General features: G+C 40.5%; 1 non-coding gene across 1 annotated transcript; it reads left to right on the top strand.

Moving 5' to 3' along the window:
- The first annotated feature begins 606 nt into the window (after positions 1-606).
- Positions 607-713, top strand: LOC111747813 (U6 spliceosomal RNA). The gene has a single exon (XR_002783764.1). It is a non-coding gene; the product is annotated as a U6 spliceosomal RNA (small nuclear RNA).
- Positions 714-23,747: the final 23,034 nt, after the last annotated feature.

Below are 23,747 nucleotides of genomic sequence, written 5' to 3' on the forward strand. Positions count from 1 at the left end.
ATACTCACTCAGTTTGTCGTACTGTGGTGGCTTGCATGTTGCTGTGATGCTGGAAGCTATGCCACCACTATTTCAAATACCAGCAGGGTCACCGATGGTGGGCAGGTTTCAGCTGAGCTTCCAGAATAAAACAGACTAAGAAGAAAGACCTGGCGATCTACTTCCAAAAAAATTAGGCAGCGAAAACCTTATGAATAGCAGCGGAACATTGTCTGATATAGTGCCAGATGTTGAGCCCCTCAGGTTGGAAGGCACTCAAAATACAACTAGGGAAGGGCTATCTCCTCAAAGTAGAGCCAACCTTAATGACATGGATGAAGTAAAGCTCTTGGGACCTTCATTTGCTGATGTGCACTCAAAATGAGAAGAAGCAGCTGCAAACATCCATTAATAACAGGTATGTGGAATGTATGAAGTACCAATCTAAGAAAATGGAAATCCTCAAAAATGAAATGGAAGGCATAAACATCGATATCCTAGGCATCAGTGAGCTAAAATGGACTGGTACTGGCCATTTTAAATCAGACAATCCTATGGTCTACTATGCCTAGAATTACAAATTGAAGAGTGGTGGTGTTACACTCATCATCAAAAAGGACATTTCAACTGCTCACTTCTGCAGCACATGTACTAAAATTGGAATGATACAGAAGAGATTAGCATGCCCCCCGCACAAGGATGATGCTCAAATTTGTGAAGTGTTTCATATTCTTAGAGGGGAATTCACTAACTAAAGGAAAAGAATTATCTTAGGTGAAGGGAAGGAAAACACACAATACAGGGGAAGTCAGCACAACTGGACTAAATCAACAGCTACGAAGTTTCCTGAATACAAGCAAACACTTCGAGGGACAGAGTAGCAGAGGTAGGGGCCTGGGGACCATGGTTTCAGGGGACATCTAGGTCAACTGGCATAACAAAGTTTATTAAGAAGATGTTCTGCATCCCACGTTGGTGAGTGGCGTCTGGGGTCTTAAAAGCTTGGGAGAGGCCATCTAAGATACATCACTTGTCCCAACCCACCTGGAGCAAAGGAGAACGAAGAACACCAAAGACACAAGGAAAATATTACCCAGAGACCAAAAAAAAAAAAAAAAATGCTGTTGAGTTGATTCTGACTCATATTGACCCTATAGAATAGTTTCCAAGGAGCGCCTGGTGGATTCGAACTGCCCACCTTTTGTTCAGCAGTGGTAGCTCTTAACCACTACGTCACCAGGATTTCCAAGAGAGACAAAAGGGCCACATAAACCAGAGACTACATCATTCTGAGACCAGAAGAACTAGATGGTACCCAGCTACCACCAATGACCGCCCTGGCAGGGAACACAACAGAGAGTCCCTGACAGAGCAGGAGAAAAGTGGGGTGCAGAACTCAAATTCATATAAAGAAACCAGACTTAATGGTCTGACTGAGACTAGAGGAACCCCAGAAAACATGACCCCCGGACTGTTAACCCAGAACTAAAACATTTCCCGAAGCCAACTCTTCAAACAAAGATTAGGCTGCACTATAAAACATAAATTAATACTCGTGAAGAGTGTGCTTCTTAGTTCAAATAGATACATGAGACTAAATGGGCAGCTCCTGTCCAGAGGCAGGATGACAAGGCAGAAAGGGGTAGGAGCTGGTTGAATGGACATGGGAAACACGAGGTGGAAAGGGGGAGTGTGCTGTCACATTATAGGGATAACAACTAGGGTTACATAACAATATGTGTATAGATTTTTGTATGAGAACTTAGCTTGAACTGTAAGCTTTCACCTAAAGTGCAATTAAAAAAAAAAAAAAAGAACATTTCAAGATCTATCCTGAAGTACAACGTTGTCAGTGATAGGATAATATCCATATGCCTACAAGGAAGCCTACAACAACACAGGAAGTATCAAAAGAAGATGGAAGGAATACACAGGGTCATTATACCAAAAAGAATTAGTCGATGTTCAACCATTTCAAGAGGTGGCGTATGATCAGGAACCGATCGTACTGAAGGAAGAAGTCCAAGCTGCTCTGAAGGCATTGGCAAAAAACAAGACTCCAGGAATTGATGGAATATCAATTGAGATGTTTCAACAAACAAATGCAGCGCTGGAGGTGCTCACTCGTCTATGCCAAGAAATACGGAAGACAGCTTCCTGGCCAACTGACTGGAAGACATCCATATTTATGCCTATTCCCAAGAAAGGTGATCCAACTGAATGTGGAAATTATAGAACAATATCATTAATATCACATGCAAGCAAAATGTTGCTGAAGATCACTCAAAAACGGCTGCAGCAGTATATCAACAGGGAACTGCCAGAAATTCAGGCCAGATTCAGAAGAGAATGTGGAACCAGGGATATCATTGCTGATGTCAGATGGATCCTGGCTGAAAGCAGAGAATACCAGAAGGATGTTTACCTGTGTTTTATTGACTGTGCAAAGGCATTCGACTGTGTGGATCATAACAAATTATGGATAACATTTCAAAGAACGGGAATTCCAGAACATTTAATCGTGCTTATGAGGAACCTTTACATAGATTAAAGAAGCAGTTAGTTGTTCGGACAGAACAAGGGGATACTGATTGGTTTAAAGTCAGGAAAGGTGTGTGTCAGGGTTGTATTTTTTCACCATACCTATTCAATCTGTATGCTGAGCAAATAATACGAGAAGCTGGATTATATGAAGAAGAACAGGGTATCAGGATTGGAGGAAGACTCATTAACAACCTGCATTATGCAGATGACACAACCTTGTTTGCTGAAAGTGAAGACGACTTGAAGCGCTTACTAATGAAGATCAAAGACCACAGCTTTCAGTATGGATTGCACCTCAACATAGAGAAAACAAAAATCCTCACAACTGGACCAATGAGCAACATCATGATAAATGTAGAAAAGATTGAAGTTGTCAAGGATTTCATTTTACTTGGATCCACAATCAACGTCCATGGTAGCAGCAGTCGAGAAATCAAAAAACACATTGCATTGGGTAAATCTGCTGCAAAGGACCTCTTTAAAGTGTTGAAAAGCAAAGATGTCACCTTGAAGACTAAGGTGGACCTGATCCAAGTCATGGTATTTTCAATCGCATCATATGCACGGGAAAGCTGGACAATGAATAAGGAAGACCGAAGAAGAATTGATGCCTTTGAATTGTGGTGTTGGTGAAGAACGAATAAATCTGTCTTAGAAGAAGTACAACCAGAATGCTCCTTAGAGGCAAGGATGGTGAGACTGCGTCTTGCATACTTTGGACATGTTGTCAAGAGGGATCAGTCCCTGGAGAAGGACATCACGCTTGGCAGAGTACAGGGTCAGCGGAAAAGAGGAAGACCCTTGACGAGGTGGATTGACACAGTGGCTGCGACAATGAGCTCAAGCATAACAACAATTGTAAGGATGGCTCAGGACCAGGGAGTGTTTCGTTCTGTCGTGCATAGGGTCGCTATGAGTTGGAACCAACTCGATGGCACCTAACAACAACAAGAAAGACCGGTTAATACTACTATTATGCAAATTTACGCACAACCACTGTCTTAGTTACCTAGTGCAGCTATAACAGAAATACCATAAGTGGATGGCTTTAACAAAGAGAAATTTATCTTCTCGCAGTCTCGTAGGCTAGCAGTCCAAATTCAGGGTGTCAGCCCCAGGGGAAGGCTTTCTCTCTGTGTCAGTCCTGGAGGAAGGTCCTTCTCTTCAATCTTGCCTTGGACTAGGAGCTTCTCCACATAGGAACCCTGGGTCCAAAGGACATGCTCTGCTCCCAGTGCTTCTTTCTTGGTGATATGAGGTCCCCACTCTCTGCTTGCTTCCCTTTCCTTTTATTTCTTGTAAGATAAAAGGTGGTGCACGCCACACTTCAGGGAAACTCCCTGTACATTGGATCAGGGATGTGACCTTAGAAAGGGCGTTACAATCCCACCTTAATCCTCCGTAACATAAAATTTACAATCACAAAATGGAGGGCAACCACACAATACTGGGAATCATGGCCTAACCAAGTTGACACATATTTTTGGAGAACACAATTCAACCCATGACAACCACTAATGCCAAAGATGAGAAAATTGAAGTTTTTACCAACTTCTACAGTCTGAAATTGATCACATATTTTGGACATGTTTTCAGGAGGGACCAGTCCCTGAAGAAGGACATCATGCTTGGTAAAGTGCAGGGTTAGCAAGACAGAGGAAGACCGTCAACAAGATGGATTGATACAATGGCTGCAGCAATGGGCTCAAGCATAACAACAATTGTAAGGATGGTGCAGGACCTGGCAGTGCTTAGTTCTGTGGTACATAGGGTTGCTGTCAGTTAAAACCAACTCAATAGCACCTAACAACAATAACAACTACTCTGAGGAGGCAGCTCTTCCCCAGTAATATTTTGATTGCCTTCCAACCTGAGAGGCTCATCTTCTGGCATTATATCAGACAACGTTCCACTGCTATCCATGACATTTTCACTGGACAATTTTTTAAAAAGTAGATTGCCAGGTCCTTCTTCTCTGCCTGTCTTAGTCTGGAAGCTCTGCTGAAAATTGTCCACCATGGGTAACTCTGCTGGTATTTGAAATACTGGTGGCATAGCTTCCAGAGTCACAGCAACATGCAAGTTCCCACAGTATGACAAAGTGGCAGACGACAGCAGTGGTTTCAGTACTAAACCTGGGAAAATCTCAGACAAACCAAGATGATACGTCATCCTAGACAACAGTACACAGTTGGGCCTTATGTCCCCAATCTAGACTGTTCATGGACTGGTCTATGTCCAGGTCTGTCCAGAAAGCCCCTCGCGTTAAAAAAAGCCCATCACCATCAAGTCAATTTCCGACTCATAGTGACACTATGGGACAGAGTAGAACTGCCCCATAGGATTTCCAGAGAGCTTCTGGTGGACTTGAACTGCTGACCTTTGGGTTATCAGCCCAGTTCTTTAATGACTGTGACACCAGGGTTCCAGAAAGCCTCTAGGGACCTTCAAATCATCACAGGAATAACGGGGCATCCTCAGGTTACTCCAACCACTGCCATCAAGTTGATTCTGACTCATAGAGACTCCATAGGTTTCCAAAGCTATAATTTTTATGGAAGCAAACTGCCACATCTTTCTCCCACAGAGCTGGTGGTGGTTTTGAACTGCCGACCTTTCAGTTAGCAGTCGATCACTTTAACCACTGCACCACCAAGGCTCCTCCTCAGGCTCCAGTGGTCAGTATTTCTCTTATATCACCCAATGCACACAAAGAATGACATGGCGGCGGGGGGCTCTAGCTGATTTCATGGGATGGAGCGTTACACTAGGTGATACCCTGCCTCCTTGCAGTCATTTTCAAGTCTTCTAAATTCAAAAGTGGCCAGTAATAAGAATGAAATGGCAAGTGCTTTTGCATGCACACAACTCTTGAGGAAGAGCTTCAAGCAAAATGAAAATGAAATAATCTCACAGTGTGCTTACCTTATGCCAAGCCAAGTTCTAAGCACTGCAAATGTAAATTCACTGTATCCTCTTATAATGCCACATCATCCTCATTTTACTTATGAGGAAACTAGACACAGCTAATAGGTACAATACTAATACATAGTGAAGTCAAGGATTTGACCTGTGGCAGTTTGGCTCCAGAGTCCATGGTTTTAGCCATTATGCTAAGCTGCGTCCTTAAGTGACACATACTATGAGTGGAAAAAGAAGTGCAGACCCACAAGTATAAGGCAACTGATGAAGGGCCTGGGCCTGAAAAAATGATCCTAATAAATCAAGGGAATTACCTTTTCTGTCCCCTATTGCTCATAACTCCTAGGCACACCCCTTGTGAGGCAGGGTTTAGATGTTTGGAGGGATCATCTCCACATCTCTAATCCAAGATGTTTGCACTTTGCCCTTTACTGAAAAGACGAAAATGTAATTTCCAAAGGGATATTTTTGAATATTTGAGTCTAAAATATACAGCGCTTTTCAGAGGGATTGACATCATAAATTCATTGTTTGACTCCACTGAATCAAAGCATAAACGTCTGAATATGGCGTGGGCAGGGGTGACGGTGATGGGGCTTGGATAGTGGAGTGCAGCAGGGATCAGCCAGTAAGCCCATTAAATGAAAACATAAAGCTAAAATTCTCAGAAACACTAAAGGAAATTAATACAAGTGACTGGCATAATCTTACCTAATAGAACCAGGAGCAGGTGTCTGGTAGTCCTACAGTCAAAACAACTTAAGAAGATTAATCTATAGTGCATAGAGGGCTTAGGGATTGCACGGCTCAAGGGAAGTAGAATTCAGTTTTCATTAAAAAAGCTGAGTAAATAAGAGACTTTCTGTTAGAACTGAAAATCCTATATTCAACAAACATGTACCTACTATGTGCCAGAGTGTAGGATAAAATAAGAAATACAGTGCTTAGCAGTCTGATAAAGTGAGCAGAGAAGTAAAAACCCACTTCCAATGCAGTGTGAAAAGTGCTAATCGAGGTATGCATAGGGAAGCTGTAGAAGCATGAAAAAGGGGCCCCAGATCTAGCCTGGGAGGTCAGGGAAGGCTTCTTAGAATACTAGCCGCAACCTGTATCTACAAACACAGAACTTTCTGGTTGCCTTCAGGCAATTCTCAGCTGCTGTATCTGGAAATTCATTTGTATGATGTATGTTGGAGAAAAGAGGGGAACCCATTAAGCCTAAAGGGGTCCTACATTCTCTTGACTAGCACCTTTGTTGTTGTTGCTGTTAGGTGCCATCGAGTGGGTTCTGACTCATAGCAACCCTGTGTACAACAAAATGGAACACTGCCTAGTCCTGCATCATCCTCACAACCACTGCTGTGTTGGAGCCCATTGTTGCAGCCATTGTCTCAATCCATCTCATCCAGGGTCCTCCTCTTTTTTGCCGACTCTCTACCAAGCATGATGTCCTTCTCCAGGGACTGGTCCCTCCTGATAACATGTCCAAAGTACATGAAACAAAGTCTTGCCTTCTAAGGAGCGTTTTGGCTGTACTTCTTCCAAAACAGATTTGTTCATTCTTCTGGAAGTCCGTGGTATATTCAAGATTCTTTGCCAGTACCATAATTCAAAGGCATCAATTTTTCTTTCCATTGTCCAGCTTTGTCATGCATATGAAGGGATTGAAAATACCATGGCTTGGATCAGGCGCACCTTAGTTCTCAAGGTGACATCTTTGCTTTTCAACACTTTAAAGAGGTCTTTTGCAGCAGATTTGCCCAAGGCAATATGTCCTTTGATTTCTTGACTGCTTCTTCCATAGGCATTGATTGTGGATCCAAGTAAAATGAAATCCTTGACAACGTCAATATTTTCTCCATTTATTGTGATGTTGCTTATTGGTACAGTTGTGAGGATTTTTGTTTTCTTTATGTTGAGGTGCAATCCATACTGAAGGCTGTGGTCTTTGATCTTCATTAGTAAGTGCTTCAAGTCCTCTTCACTTTCAGCCAGCAAAGTTGTATCATCTACATATCGCAGGTTGTTAATGAATCTTCCTCCAATCCTGATGCTACATTCTTCTTCATATAGTCCAAGTTCTCAGATTATTTGCTCAACATATAGACTGAATAAGTATGGTGAACAGATACAACCCTGACGCACACCTTTCCTGATTTTAAGCCACACTGTATCCCCTTGTTCTCTTCAAACAACTGCCTCTTGATCTATATACAGGTTCCTCATGAGCACAGTTAAGTGTTCTGGAATTCCCATTCTTCACAATGTTACCCATAATTTATTATGATCCACACAGTCGAATGCCTTTGTGTACTCAATAAAACACAGGTAAACAACTTTCTGGTATTCTCTGCTTTCAGCCAAGATCCGTCTGACATCAGCAATGATCTCTCATTCCTGGTCCTCTTCTGAACCTGGCTTGAATTTCTGGTGGTTCCCTGTTGATGTATTGCTGCAAGCATTTTTGAATAGAATATATTTGATGTATTGAACACTAATGATCAAAGACCAGACAAGTTGTGGGATAACATCAAGGACACCATGCATGAAGAAAGCAAATGATCATTAAAAAGACAAGAAATAAAAAGACCAAAATGGATGTCAGAAGAGACTCTGAAACTTGCTCTTGAACGTAGAGTAGCTAAAATGAATGGAAGAAATTATGACGTAAAAGAGGTGAACAGAAGATTTCAAAGGGTGGCTCCAGAAGACAAAGTAAAGTATTATAATGAAATGTGCAAAGAAATGGAATTAGAAAATCAGAAGGGAAGAATACGCTCAACATTTCTCAGGCTGAAAGACCTGAAGAAAAAAATTCAAGCCTAGCCCCGCTGACCAGCTTCAAATAGCCAAGGTCAGCATCATGACCAGCATGAAATGTGTGTGGAGCTTCCATGACTCTGGATAGGCTGAGCCAGGAGGAGAGAGTGGAAGGGGGTGCCCAGTGGTATCAGTCAGGCTGGGAATTGTGGTTTTCTATACCTATATTCTGTTCCAGGAATGCTTCAGGCAATTTGTGCAATTGGCTTTAATGGTTAAAATAAAAGCCTATTTCCTGTGCCCTTGTCAAACAGCACATTCTCAATTTCATCATCTTTCCATAACCACCTTACTCTACAACCAGTTCTGCAAAACAGTTAAGATTGTACCACTCTGTGTTATACCCCTGCTCATAAATCTCGACTGGCTCCTTACAGCCCTAAGAATGACATTCAGACTTCTCAGCTTCTCACTCTGGGGGAGGGTTGTGAGATCTTCCTTAATCTGGTCCCAGCTACCTTTGCACTGTATTTCCCTGTGAACATTTCCCAGTATCCTCCCACTCTCCCCAAACAACTGCTTAACATCTTCAACCATCTCCCAGACACTCCCTGCGTACCTGCTTCCTTCAGAGTCTTGATTATTCCACCCATGGTCTACAAGGATCTATATGATCTGGCCCATGCCCACTTCTGCATTATCATCTTGAGCAAGTCTGCCTGTTGCTCATTTATCTGCAGGCACACTGGCCTTATGAATTCCTAGAATGTTGCTACGTTGTCTCCCATCTTGAGATTCTCTGTCTGGGTGTACCCTTCCAATCCCACATCCAAATCCGTCCAACTCCTACCCTTCCTTTCACAAAGTTCACCTCAAATCACACCTTTTCCACAAAGCTGTCCCAGATCTTTCCCAAAGTAAGTCCTGCTCTTCCATGTTTTCTAGCTGCATTTTCTGCCTCTCTTATAAAAAAAAAAAAAAGTGCCATCGAGTTGATTCCGACTCATAGCGACCCTACAGGACAGAGTAGAACTGCCCCGTAGAGTTTCCAAGGAGCACCTGGCGGATTTGAACTGCTAGCCCTTTGGTTAGCATCCATAGCACTTAACAACTGTGCCACCAGTATGTCTCAAAATATACCTGGTATTTGTTAGGTGAATATGTTTCTGGCACCCCTACTAGATGTGAACCCCTAAAATGGCCTTATTCATATCAGTACACACAGCACTTAGTATATTTAACAAATTTTCATGGAATTAACTAAAACTTCATTGTCTAGGCCCTTTTGAAGTTAATCTCTCAGTGAGAGGCAGAATCCTCTCCACTCCTATAAAAACAATTATCACCTTTACGCCACCATGCCTCTCTCTCTCTCTCTCCCTCTCTCTCACACACACACCCCACTTGCATACACAAGAGAAAGTATGTTTACTAAGTAGTCCCATCTAAAACACATAGCTTGGAAGGAATTCAATGAATAGGTAAAAGTGACACATAAGAAAAAGCCAGCCATATATAGCCACCAAACCTGAAATAAACTATGTTTTTGATTTGGGATATTGTACTAACCATTATAAGGCATGAGTTTATCCATAAGCATCTATAGATTTGCAGATTTTACTAGACCAATTAGATGAGGAAGAAAACTGTCCAGTTTTAGTAGATTCAGGCCCTCGCCAAATGTTTATTATTTGCCTTACGTGTGCTCAGCAATGTGCCAGGCATCTTGGAAGATGAAAAAAAAAAAAGAATTAACAAACAGTCATCCCTTCCAACTAAAAAGAGAGACCAAAGAAACATGCAAAATATGTATGAAATGAAGAACATGATTCATTCACTCAAAAATCTTATTGATCACCTACTACATGCCAGGCACATGAAAGAGACACAGTCCCTCCCTTCATGATCTTCCAGTCTAGTGGTAAAACTGACATGTTTTTTGAATCACTGATAAGTATATAATTACAAAATCTGATAAGTGCTTGAAGGAAAAGAACAGGGTTCTATGAAAAAAGATTCATTAAGGAAGTTAATTTAGATAAGAACATCTGGGTCAGCCTCTCTGATTTCATGAAACTTAAGCTGAAACCTGAAGGAAGACTAGGAGTTGGACAGATTTGAATACGAGTTTGGAAAGGGACATCCAGACAGAGAATCTCAAGGTGGAAGAGAGCTTGGCAACATTCTAGGACTTGAGAAGGCCAATGTGGCTGCAGAGAAATAAGCAATAAGCAGAGTGGCTCAACATGAAAATGGAGAGGTGGGCATGGGCCTGATCATATAGGTCCTTGGAGATCATGGAAAGGAGTTTGGATTTTACTCTAAGTACAATAGGAAGCCATTGTGGAGGAGGGGGAGGGGCGGGGCACTAACCAATGTAAGCATCCCCAAAACATATATAATCAAGTCCTAAATTAAGAAGTATAGATTTGTCCTGTAGAGTCAGAGTAAGGGGCAGCCAGAAAAGGCATTAATAGTGGTCGTGTTGGTTGAGAGGGTATGGGGGTGTCTTCAGCTGAGCTTAAAAGGGAGTATATAGAAGTGATGCCACTCTGAACCAGAATGGTGCCAATATGGCTAAATGGGGATGTGCAGGGTTTGAAGATTATTTGGACCCCAAAGAAGGATGTAAAACAGCCATTGCATCTGTAAAAAAGCATTATAGCCCTTCAGATAAATGGGGAAGGGGGGTAAGTAAGTGGGTTGTTAAATGAAATAGTTCCATTTAAGAAATGTTGATTTTAAATGCCAGAGGAGCAAATAAGCATAAATGCCATGTAAGTAGCTGATGATATAAGATGTTAGGCTGGAAAAAACACATAATAATAAATGTTGGAGAGGTTGTGGAGAGACTGGAACACTTATACACTGCTGGTGGGAATGTAAAATGGTACAACCACTTTGGAAATCCATTTGGCGCTTCCTTAAAAAACTAGAAATAGAAATACCATACAATCCAGCAATCCCACTCCTTGGACTATATCCTAGAGAAATAAGAGCCTTTACACTTACAGATATATGCACACCCATGTTCATTGCAGCACTGTTTACAATAGCAAAAAGTTGGAAGCAACCAAGATGCCCATCGATGGATGAATGGATTAATGTATATATATATATATATATATATATATATATATATATGGTATATTCACACAGTGGAATACTACGCATCAAATAAGAACAATGTTAAATCCATGAAACATTTCATAACATGGAGAAATCTGGAAGATATTATGCTGAGTGCAATTAGTCAGTTTCAAAAGGACAAATATTGTATAAGACCACTATTACAAGAACTGGAGAAACAGTTTAAACAGAGAAGAAAATATTCTTTGATGGTTAAGGGAGGTGGGAAGGAGGGAGAGGCACTTTCACTAATTGGATAGTAGATAAGTTTTATTTTAGGTGAAGGGAAAGACAATACACAGCACAGGAGAGGTCAACACAAATGGACTAAACTGAAAGCAGTTTCCTAAATGAACTGAATGCTTCAAAGGCCACCGTAGCAGGGGCAGAGGTTTGAGGACCATGGTTTCAGGGGACATCTAAGTCAATTGGCACAAGAAAATCTATTAAGAAAACATCCTACATCCCACTTTGGAGAGTGGCGTCTGGGGTCTTAAACGCTAGCAAGCGGCCATCTAAGATGTGTCAACTGGTCTCAACCCACCTGGATCAAAAGGGAATGAAAAACACCAAAGACACAAGGTAATTATGAGCCTAAGAGACAGAAAGGACCACGGAAATGAGAGACTACATCATCCTGAGACCAAAAGAACTAGATGGTGCCTGGCCACAACCGATGACTGCCCTGACAGGGAACTCAACAGAGCACCCCTGAGAGAGCAGGAGAGCAGGGGGATGCAGACCCCAAATTCTCATAAAAAGACCAGACTTAATGGTCAGACTGGGACTGGAGGGATCCCGGAGGCCATGGTCCCCAGATCTTCTGTTAGCCCAAGATAGGAACCATTCCCAAAGCTAACTCTTCAGACAGGGATTGGAATAGGGGATGGAAAATGATACTGGTGAAGAATGAGCTTCTTGGATCAAGTGGACACATGAGACTATGTAGGCACCTCCTGTCTGGAGGGGGGATGAAAGGCCAGAGGGGGCCAGAAGCTACCCAAATGGACACAAGGAGAGAGAGAGTGGAGGGAAGAACTGTGCTGTATCATTGGAGGAAGAGCAATTAGGAGTGTATGGCAATTAGGAGTGTATGAGAGACTGATCTGATTTGTAAACTTTCATTTAAAACACAATAAAAATTAATTGGAAAAAAAAAAGATGTTAGCCTGGAAATGTATTTGGTAATAATGGAAGAGAAGTGAAAGCTGAGATTGAGAGCAGCTTTGAAGGGAAACCGAACAGGGTAATTCAGGGTGGAGGGAGAAAGTGGAGCCCTGGAAGGAGACATCAAAAGAGCAGTCAATGGAGTTGGAAAAGGACTCAGATATATTGTCACGAATACAGTCAAACACAGCCAAATAAAGTTGAGGTGAGTGAGGACTGAGGAAAGGACAGTGAACATACCTACCTTAAAGTAACTACCCCCACGTGTCTGTCAGTTTGTCATACTGTGGGGGCTTGCGTGTTCCTTTGATGCTGGAAGCTATGACATTGGGCTTAGCTGAGCTTCCACACTAAGGCAAACTAGGAAGGAGGACCTGGCGATCTACATCTCAAAAGCATTAGCCACTGAAAGCCTTACGAATAGCAGCGGAACATTGTCTGATATAGTGCTGGAAGATGAGCACCCCCAGGCTGGAAGGCACTCAAAAGATGACTGGGGAAGAGCTGCCTCCTCAAAGTAGAGTTGACCTTAACGACGTGGATGGAGTAAAGCTTTCGGGACCTTCATTTGCTGATGTGGCATGACTCAAAATGAGAAGAAACAGCTGCAAACATCCATTAATAATCGGAACCTTGAATGTACAAAGTATGAATCTAGGAAATTGGAAATCATCAAAAATGAAATGGAATGCATAAACATCGATATCCTAGGCATTAGTGAGCTGAAATGGACTGGTATTGGCCATTTTGAATCAGACAATCATATAGTCTACTATGATGGAAATGACAACTTGAAGAGGAGTGGTGTTGCATTCATCATCAAAAAGAACGTTTCAAGATCTATCCTGAAGTACAACACTGTCAGTGATAGGATAATATCCATATGCCTACAAGGAAGACTGGAAACCCTGATAGCATACTGGTTAAGGGCTATGACTGCTAACCAAAACATTGGCAGTTCAAATCCACCAGGCACTCCTTAGAAACTGTATGGGGCAGTTCTACTCTGCCCTATAGGGTCGCTATGAGTCGGAATCCACTCGATGGCAACGGGTTTGGTTTTTTGTTTTTGGTACAAGGAAGACCAGTTAATATGGCTATTTTTCAAATTTACGCACCAAACACTAGGGCTAAAGATGAAGAAATAGAAGGTTTTTATCAGCTGCTGCAGTCTGAAATTGATTGAACATGCAATCAAGATGCATTGATAATTACTGGTGATTGGAATGCGAAAGTTGGAAACAAAGAAGAGGGATCAGTAGTTGGAAAATATGGCCTTGGTGATAGAAACAATGCCGGAGATCGAATGATAGAATTTTGCAAGACCAATGACTTCTTCATTGCAAATATCTTCTTTTACCAACATAAACGGCGACTATACACATGGACCTCACCAGATGGAACACACAGAAATCAAATTGACTACATCTATGGAAAGAGACGATGGAAAAGCTCAATATCATCAGTCAGGACAAGGCCAGGGGCCGACTGTGGAACAGACCATCAATTGCTCATATGCAAGTTCAAGCTGAAACTGAAGAAAATCAGAGCAAGTCCACGAGAGCCAAAGTATGACCTTGAATATATCCCACCTGAATTTCGAGACCATCTCAAGAATAGATTTGACGCATTGAACACTAGTGACCAAAGACAAGACGAGTTGTGGAATGACATCAAGGACATCATCCATGAAGATAGCAAGAGGTCATTGAAAAGACAGGAAAGAAAGAAAAGACCAAGATGGATGTCAGAGGACACTCTGAAACTTGCTCTCGAACATAGAGCAGCTAAAGCAAAAGGAAGAACTGATGAAGTAAAAGAACTGAACAGAAGATTTCAAAGAGCAGCTCAAGAGGACAAAGTAAAGTATTATAATGACATGTGCAAAGAGCTGGAGATGGAAAACCAAAAGGGAAGAACACACCGGCATTTCTCAGGCTGAAAGAAAAAATTCAAGCCTCAAGTCGCAATAGTGAAGGATTCCATGGGGAAAATATTAAACGACGTAGGAAGCATCAAAAGAAGGTGGAAGGAATACACAGAGTCATTATACCAAAAAGAATTAGTTGATATTCAACCATTTCAAGAGGTGGCATATGATCAGGAACCGATGGTACTGAAGGAAGAAGCCCAAGCTGCTCTGAAGGCATTGGCAAAAAACAAGGCTCCAGGAATTGATGGAATATCAATTGAGATGTTTCAACAAACAGATGCAGCGCTGGAGGTGCTCACTCATCTATGCCAAGAAATACGGAAGACAGCTTCCTGGCCAACTGACTGGAAGACATCCATATTTATGCCTATTCCCAAGAAAGGTGATCCAACTGAATGTGGAAATTATAGAACAATATCATTAATATCACACGCAAGCAAAATGTTGCTGAAGATCATTCAAAAACGGCTGCAGCAGTATATTGACAGGGAACTGCCAGAAATTCAGACCGGTTTCAGGAGAGAATGTGGAACCAGGGATATCATTGCTGATGTCAGATGGATCCTGGCTGAAAGCAGAGAATACCAGAAGGATGTTTATCTGTGTTTTAATGACTATGAAAGGGCATTCGACTGTGTGGATTGTAACAAATTATGGATAACATTTCGAAGAATGGGAATTCCAGAACACTTGATTGTGCTCATGAGGAATCTTTACATAGATCAAGAGGCAGTTGTTCGGCAAGAACAAGGGGATGCTGATTGGCTTAAAGTCAAGAAACGTGTGCGTCAGGGTTGTATTTTTTCACCATACCTATTCAATCTGTATGCTGAGCAAATAATCCGAGAACCTGGTCTATATGAAGAAGAATGGGGCATCAGGATTGGAGGAAGACTCCTTAACAACCTGCATTAAGCAGATGACACGACCTTGCTTGCTGCAAGTGAAGAGGACTTGAAGCACTTACTAATGAAGATCAAAGACCACAGCCTCAGTATGGATTACACCTCAACATAAAGAAAACAAAAATCCTCACAACTGGACCAATGAGCAACATCATGATAAAGGGAGAAAAGATTGAAGCTGTCAAGGATTTCATTTTCCTTGGATCTAAAATCAACAGCCATGGAAGCAGCAGTCAAGAAATCAAAAGACGCATAGCATTGGGTAAATCTGCTGCAAAGGACCTCTTCAAAGTGTTGAAGAGCAAAGATGTCACCTTGAAAACTAAGGTGTGCCTGACTCAAGCCATGGTGTTTTCAATCACCTCATGTGCATGTGAAAGCTGGACGATGAATAAGGAAGAACAAAGAAGAAATTACGTCTTTGGATTATGGTGGCGGTGAAGAATCTTGAATATACCATGGACTGCCAAAAAAACAAACTAATCTGTCTTGGATGAAGTACAACCAGTATGCTCCTTAGAAGCAAGGATGGTGAGACTGCATCTCACATACTTTTTCATGTTATCAGTAGACCCTAGCACCTGGAGAAGGACATCATGCTTGGCAAAGTAGAGGGTCATCGTAATAGAGGAAAACCCTTGATAAGATGGATTGACACAGTGGCTGCGAAGACGGGCTTAAGCATAGCAACGACTGTGAGCATGGCACAGGACGGGGAAGTGTTTCGTTTTGTTTTGCATAGGGTTGCTATGAGTCGGAACCGACTGGACGGTACCTAACAACAACAACAAAGAAACTACTAAGAAAACAACGTTGCACTTCGAATGACAACATTGGGTCAGATTCACAAATTGTTCAGTCTGTGGAGCCACTATAAAAACCGTCTAATGCCATGTTTATTCTTATATACTTACTCATATATCAGGGAGGGAAATTTTGATTTTTTTTTTTACTTGTGCCAATTCTTGAGTAATCAATTGCTTCCAAAACTCCGCCTCCTGTATGAAGTGACACTTCCTTTAACTGGTCAGAATATCTTTCCTTAAACTTCAGGGGTACTCTTCCGGGTAATATTTTGGAATCCAGCAAATAAGTTTCGTCAGGAAGAACCCCAACTTTAATCGGGAAAAGCATAACAACTAGATATCTATATGAGAAAAAGAATGAACATGAACCCTTATCTCATTCCATACACAAAAATTAACTCTAAATGTATCCTGTGTCTAAATATGAAAGCTAAAACTATAAAACCTTTAACAGGAAATGTAGGCAAAATGTGCGGCTTTGAACTAAGCAAAGATTTCATATGTGAGATAAAAAAGCATGAACTACAAAAGAAAAAATTTGACAAATTGGACTTAATAAAAATTAAATGCTTCTGCTCTTTGAAAGACACTAGTAATAAAATGAATGGCAAACCCCAGACCGGGAGACTATATATATATACATATGTTATTTGTTTATATATTTATATTTGGTACATATATCTGATATATATATATATTTGTTGTTGTTAGGTGCCATCATGTTGGTTCCGACTCATAGCGACCCTATGTACAACATAACAAAACACTGCCCTGTCCTGTGCTATCCTCACAATCATTGTTATGCTTGAGCCCATTGTTGGAGCCACTGTGTAAATCCATCTCATTGAGAACCTTCCTGTTTTTCAGTGACTCTGTACCAAGCTTGATGTCCTTCTCCAAGGGCTGGTGCCTCCTGATAACATGTCCAAAGTACACGAGATGAAGTCTCGCCAACCTTGCTTCTAAAAAGCTGTCTGGCTCTGCTTCTTTCAAGACAGATTTGTTCATTCTTCTGGAAGTCCATGGTATATTCAAGATTCTTTGCCAACACCATAACTCAAAGGTATCAATTCTTCTTCAGTCTTCCTTACTCACTGTCCAGCTTTAGCATGCATATTATGAGGCTATTGAAAATATCATGGCTTAGGTTAGCCACACCTTACTCCTCAAAGTGATGTCTTTGCTTTTCAACATTTTAAATAGGTCTTTTGCAGCAGATTTGCCCAACGCAATACATCATCTGATTTCTTGACTGCTGCTTCCATGTGTGTTAATTGTGTATCCAAGTAAAATGAAATTTTTGACAACTTTAATCTTTTCTCCGTTCATCATGATGTTGCTTATTGGTCCAGTTGTGAGGATTTTTGTTTTCTTTATATTGAAGTGTTACCCATACTGAAGGCTGTATTCTCTGATCTTCTTCAGTAAGTGCTTCAAGTCCTCTTCGCTTTCAGCAAGCAAGGAGAATAATATTGTATGAATTCCATTTACATGAAATTCTAGAACGTGCAAACTGAAGTAACTAAAGTGACAGAGGAAAGATCAATTTTACCTGGGTCTCAGATTGGGGTGAAGGAAATGCTCTGTAGTTTGATTTTGAGGGCAGTTGCTCAGGTGAATACGTTTATCAAACACCCTCAAACTGTACACTTTAAACGGGTGCAGTTTATTGTATGTATATTACACCTCAGTGAAGCTGATTTAAAACCAAATTGTTCGCTAGCTTTTGTCCACTAACTAATAAGATTTCCCTCTACTTTATCTCCATTAATTTGATTGTTCACTACTGGAATAACTAAGTGCTATTTGCAAAAACGTGCGTTTAAATATGTACTCTCACTTTCAAAGCATTTATAAAGCCATTAAACAGAGTAATTCTAGCACTCTGGGAAAGCCTTTTGTTAATATCTCTCTATCTAGAAAACTATCCCTTAATCCCTACCTTTTCTATACTGTCTCTAAATTGGTTTCCTATTTGTCTCTCCTTCCCTACCTGCCATTCTCCATACCCAGGGCAGGTCTGGGAGTAAATATGATGTTCATTATGTACCACCTGAGAAGATCAACTCTCACAATATCATTAACCTTAAAGCAAAATCTCCAAGATTTGGGTATCCTAGCAGCAAACTAATTATTTAACCCCTAGAAAGCTAGTAAAATAATTAATATATTAAACTTTTAAACAACACTTACTATGTCAGGCTCTTTTCTATGAGCTTTATATTAAATTATTCATTTGATCCTCACAACAACTCTGTGAAGTAGATAGACCATTATTACCCCCATTTTGAGGAGCCCTGGTGGTACAGTGGTTAAGCACTGGACTGCTAACCAAAAGGTCAGCTGTTCAAATCCACCAGTGGCTCCAAGGGAGAAAGGTGTGGCAATCTGCCCCTGTAAAGATTACTGCCTTGGAAACCCTATGGGCAGTTAGTTCTACTCTGTCCTATAGGGTCGCTATGAGTCGGAATGGACTTGACGGCAACTGGTTTGTTTTTTTGGGCAACCCCATTTTACTAATGAGGAAACTGAGGCACAGAGCGGTTAAGTATCTTGACCAAAGTCACCCAGCTAGTGTCAGAGTTGGAATTCAAGCACCTTTGCTTACAAGGAACTTTGGTCTCCAAATTATAGGACATCCCTAATATATATAAAAGTAAGTTAGTTCTGTGGCAAAGATAAAATGGAAGGAAACATTGTTCTTTTCACTGAAGCCATCAAAATCGACAATTTAGATAGTATTAACAATACAACCTCAATTTTGTTACTGCATATCATACACACAAACATTATATATATATATATATACATATATATATATATATATGTACATATGACTTGAAAGATAAAAACCAAAATGTTAACAAAGATTATCTCTGGGTGGTGAAATTATATATGATTTTTTTCTCCATGCTATTCTGTATTTTCCAAATGTTACACTTGTATTCTATTATTCCATATGTGTATTACATTTATAATTTGGAAAAAAATCAATGTCTTTTCAACTATGCATGGATTTTAAATATTTTAAATCCTCCCTGACATTCTATGGCATTGAAGAGTCCCTGCAGTAAGTCAAAAGTTCTCTCCCCACGAACTATACATCACATTCAACCTATCCCTAGTGGGATGGCTCTTTTATAGAATAATTTCATATACTATTTTATACTGCTCATAATTGGCCTCATGGATTTTAACAAGGATGACTTTTAAGCAAATACTGCAGATAGTATTACGACAATCAACTTGTTTTGCCATACACTTCGGAAAAGGGATGAATTAATTGAAAATTGATATGCAATAACATGGGAGTAATTATATGTACTAAGCCAAATTTACTTATGATAATAGACTTAATTGGAAAATTCTTTAATGTACAATTTTAATAAGGGCATTAAAGAAATTGGGAAATTTGAAGAACATCTAATCATTTCTGAATTATAATTGTAAATGAGTGCAGATGACCTAATCTGGTTACGTAAATGATAATTATTAATTTAGCAATTGTACAAATGAGCTCAAAACATGAACTACAATAATTACAATGCAAACCAATAACTTCCTTGTCTGCCATTTGCACAAATGATTAAATTATATGAGGAATGTTTTCTCAATACTTTAAAAGCTAATGTAAATTTAAGAACCCAGGGAAATTATTAGTGTAATTAAAACTAATAGGTATACACAAATATGGAAAACAAACAGCTGGATTTGCAAAGCACAAAGAAAGAACATTTCATTCTACTTTAAATCCTAATGTCATGCATCTTTCATTGTAACTCTAATGACTAATGAATCAATGGAAAAATAATATCGCTTTCTGTAGTAAGTTACTATCTATGGTACTGGTTTTTAAAAACATTTTGCTTTCTCCCCAAGAACGAGGTCTTCTCATCCTAATCTCACCACAAATAATTTCACACTGAAGATAATGCTATATATTGTCAGTTAACCAAGGGCGCTAAATGGGAAGCCACGGTAATTTTCAAAACGGCTTTAAATGCCAAATACCTTTCACTATATTGTGAGTCAGCTGAGTTTGTGCAGGAAAAGTTTGGGGAAAATAACAAAATTGCAGCGTCTAGGCAGTTCGAATCCAACAGGCGCTCCTCGGAAACTCAATGGGGCAGTTCTACTCCGTCCTATAGGGTCGCTATGAGTCGGAATCGACTCGAGGGCACTGGGGTTTTTTTTGTTTTTGTTTTTGGTTGGTAGGCCTATTTAAGGCGGGGGAAAAATGTTAGATAAAGCACAAAACCTCTCGTCAATTAAGGGGTAGCAGAACCTAGGAAGTTCCAGAAATGATGGTGGCAATAGGAGCAGTTGAACTGGAAACAAAAAGCCTAGACCATAAGCGCACCGTCCAGCACCTGGCAAGCTGAGCCAGGCCCTCTGCGAGGTGAGGGGCGCTGCTTGGCTCTCCCCTCAGTTTGGCCATGGCACGACCCTCCCAGACCTGGATGGGTACGCGCTACGGAGTGCCCGGGGCTTCAGGTGATGCGGTCTTGGAGAGTCCAGGGCTTCTATCGCGATATGGGAAGTAGGGGAGCTCGCTGACAGGTGGAGCCAACATTGACCACAATATCTGCACCTCCCCACCCCAGCGCCAGTGCCTTGCAGCCAGGTGAGAGCGGTGGGCCGGGCCTCGCCTTCAGGCCAGACCGCAGAGGCAGAGAGAGGTCAGCTGTGCGACCTTGAAGGGTGACCACCCTGGCGTAGCTCCCCAGGGTGACACCGCGGCTCTGGAGGCCCCACCCTCCGTGGCCAGGGCAGCTGCCCACAAGCATCCCTTTTCCCACTGCACCAACCGGGCAATTCACTAGTCTTCTCATGGGATTTCGGAATACGGACTTTGAAGATTGACAGAAACTTCTCATATCCTAGATATGCTACCTGTGGACATCTCAGTCTCCTTATTTGTAAAATTAAGACAATAATGGAGCTTACTTGGAGATTATGGAGTTCCTGGGTGATGCAAACGGCTAAGCGCTGGACTACTTAGCCAGAAGTTTGGCTGCTCAGACTCCGCATACATGGGGTCGTCATGAGTACGAATCGACTTAGAGGGCGACTAACAACAACGCTAGAGGTTGCTTTAAGTTTCAGTGAAGTAATATGTGTGTCTGGATCAAGAAATGATAGCCGTATTATCATTATTATTATATGTATATCTGACTCGAATTATAGCAGAGATAAGCAACTGTTCACCCATAGTCTGATGGAAACTGAAATAAGTTAGAACCAGACTTTTTAAAATTATGAGATACAGCACTTTCAAAAAAGTGCATAAAATGAATGGAAAGTTCTCAGCAGTGCTTTTTGAACTTTAAAATTTATATAAATGTAACTTGCTTCTTTCATTCAATAATATCCTTGTGAAATTGATACATGTAGCTGTCATTCATTCCTTTTCACTGTTCTATAGTATTCCATCTCATGGTTATACCACATTTTATTTATCCATTCTACTACTGCTGGACAATTGCATTGGTTGCAGTTTTCTGCTACTATAACCAAAGTTCTATAAAAATGTCTTCTGTGCACAAGTTTCTCATAGCATATATCTAGGTGTGGAATTGCTGGGTGTGGGATATGCACATGATCAACATCACTAAAAAAAAAAACTAGGCAATGATAATTTTTCAAAATGGCTCTACCAATTTATACTCCCACCAACAGTACATAAGACTTCTCAGTGCTCCACAGCATCACCACTGTTGGTAATGTCTGACTTTTTAGTTTTTGTCAATCTGGTTGGTATGTAAATGGCAATTTATTATGGACTTAAATTTTATTTCCCTGACTACAATGACTTAAATTTCCCTCTTTATTCTTCTTGTCTCTCCTTTAATTTATTCCATAGCCCATTCCTTCCCTCCACCCATGCCCTCAAGTAGTTGAGAGATGCCCAGCGCAGTGGTTAAAAGTTTGTATCGGGAACCAGACTTAGGTTCTAGTCCTGCACTATGACTTTCTAACTGTGTGACCTATGGCAAGTTACTTAACAGGGCCTGATTTGAATTAAGCACTTCATGAATGCTCACTATAATTATACAGCTTAACTGTAGAATCAGATAAATCAACATTGAAATTTCAGCTTTGCTCCCTACGTATTATTTAACAAACTTTTTTTTTAACTTATCATTTTGAAATAATTGTAGATTCACAGGAAGTTATAAAAAAAATGTACAGGGAAGTCCTGTGTGCCCTTCAACCATTCCCTCCCCCTCCAATTAAATCTTATATAATTGTAGTATCAAAACCAGGAACTTGACTTTGGTACAAATTGTGTGTACATCATTTTATTACATGTGTAGATTCATATAACCAGCATCGCAACTAAGATGCAGAACTATTCCATCACTACAAAGATCTCCCTTGTAGTATCCCTTCATAACCACATCCACACCCCTCCATCCACCATCCCTAACCTCTGGCAACCACTGTTCCCCATCTCTAGAATTTTGTTATTTTAAGAATGTTATATAAATTGAATCATACAGTGTGTGACCTTTTTAGGTTAGCTTTTTTCACTCAGCATAATTGCCTGGAGATTCATAAAAATTCTTGCAGGTATCAATAACTCATCCCTTTTCACTGCTTCATAGTATTCCATGCTATGGATGTACGACAGTTTGTTTAACCATTCACCCTTTGAAACAACAAGGTTGTTTCCAATTTTTGGCTATTACAAAATAAAATTGCTATAAACATTTGTGTATAGGCTTTTGGGTCAACATAAGTTTTTATTGGCATAAATGCCTGATGATACAATTTCTGAGTCATATGATAAGTCCATTTTTAGTTTTGAGGGAACTGCCAAACTGCTTTCTAGTGTGGCTGTACCATTTTGCATTTCCACCAACAATGGTTGAGTGATCCAGCTTCTCAACATCCTCACCAGCATTTGATGTTGTCTCTATTTTCTATTTTAGCCTTTCTGGTAGGTGTATAGTGATAAATCATCGTGGTTTTAATTTGCATTTCCTTGATGGCTAGTGATGTTGAACATCTTTTCATGCACTTATTTGCCATCATTACATTTTCTTTGGTGAGTTGTCTGTTCAGATATTTTGCCCAACTTTTTAAATTTGTTTTATTGTTGTTGTTGTTGAGAACATACACAGCAGAGCATACACCAATTCAACAATTTCTACATGTAAAGTTCAATGACACTGATTGCATTCTTTGAGTTGTGCAACCATTCTCACCCTCTTTTTCCAAGTTATTCCTCCCCCCACAACATAAACTCACTGGCCCCTACATTTTCTATCTAATCTTTTGAGTTGTTGTTGTCAATTTGATCCCATATACAAAAAAAAAAAAAAAAACATTGCTGTTGAGTCAAATTCCAACTCAAACTGTCCAAGGCTGTAAATTTTTATGGAAGCAGACTGCCACATCTTTCTTCTGTAGAGCAGTTGATGGTTTGAACCGCTAATCTTTCAGTTATCAGCTGAGTGCTTTAGCCACTGCACCACCAGGGCTCCTTGATCCCATGTAGATAGATCTTAAAAGAGCACAATACTCAAGACAGGCTTTCTTTACTAGTTAAGCTAAACTATTGTTTGGTTTAAAGAAGACTTCAGGGGATTTTTTGGT

The sequence above is a fragment of the Loxodonta africana genome, chromosome X (genome assembly GCF_030014295.1).
Source record: "Loxodonta africana isolate mLoxAfr1 chromosome X, mLoxAfr1.hap2, whole genome shotgun sequence".
Classification (NCBI taxonomy): domain Eukaryota; kingdom Metazoa; phylum Chordata; class Mammalia; order Proboscidea; family Elephantidae; genus Loxodonta; species Loxodonta africana.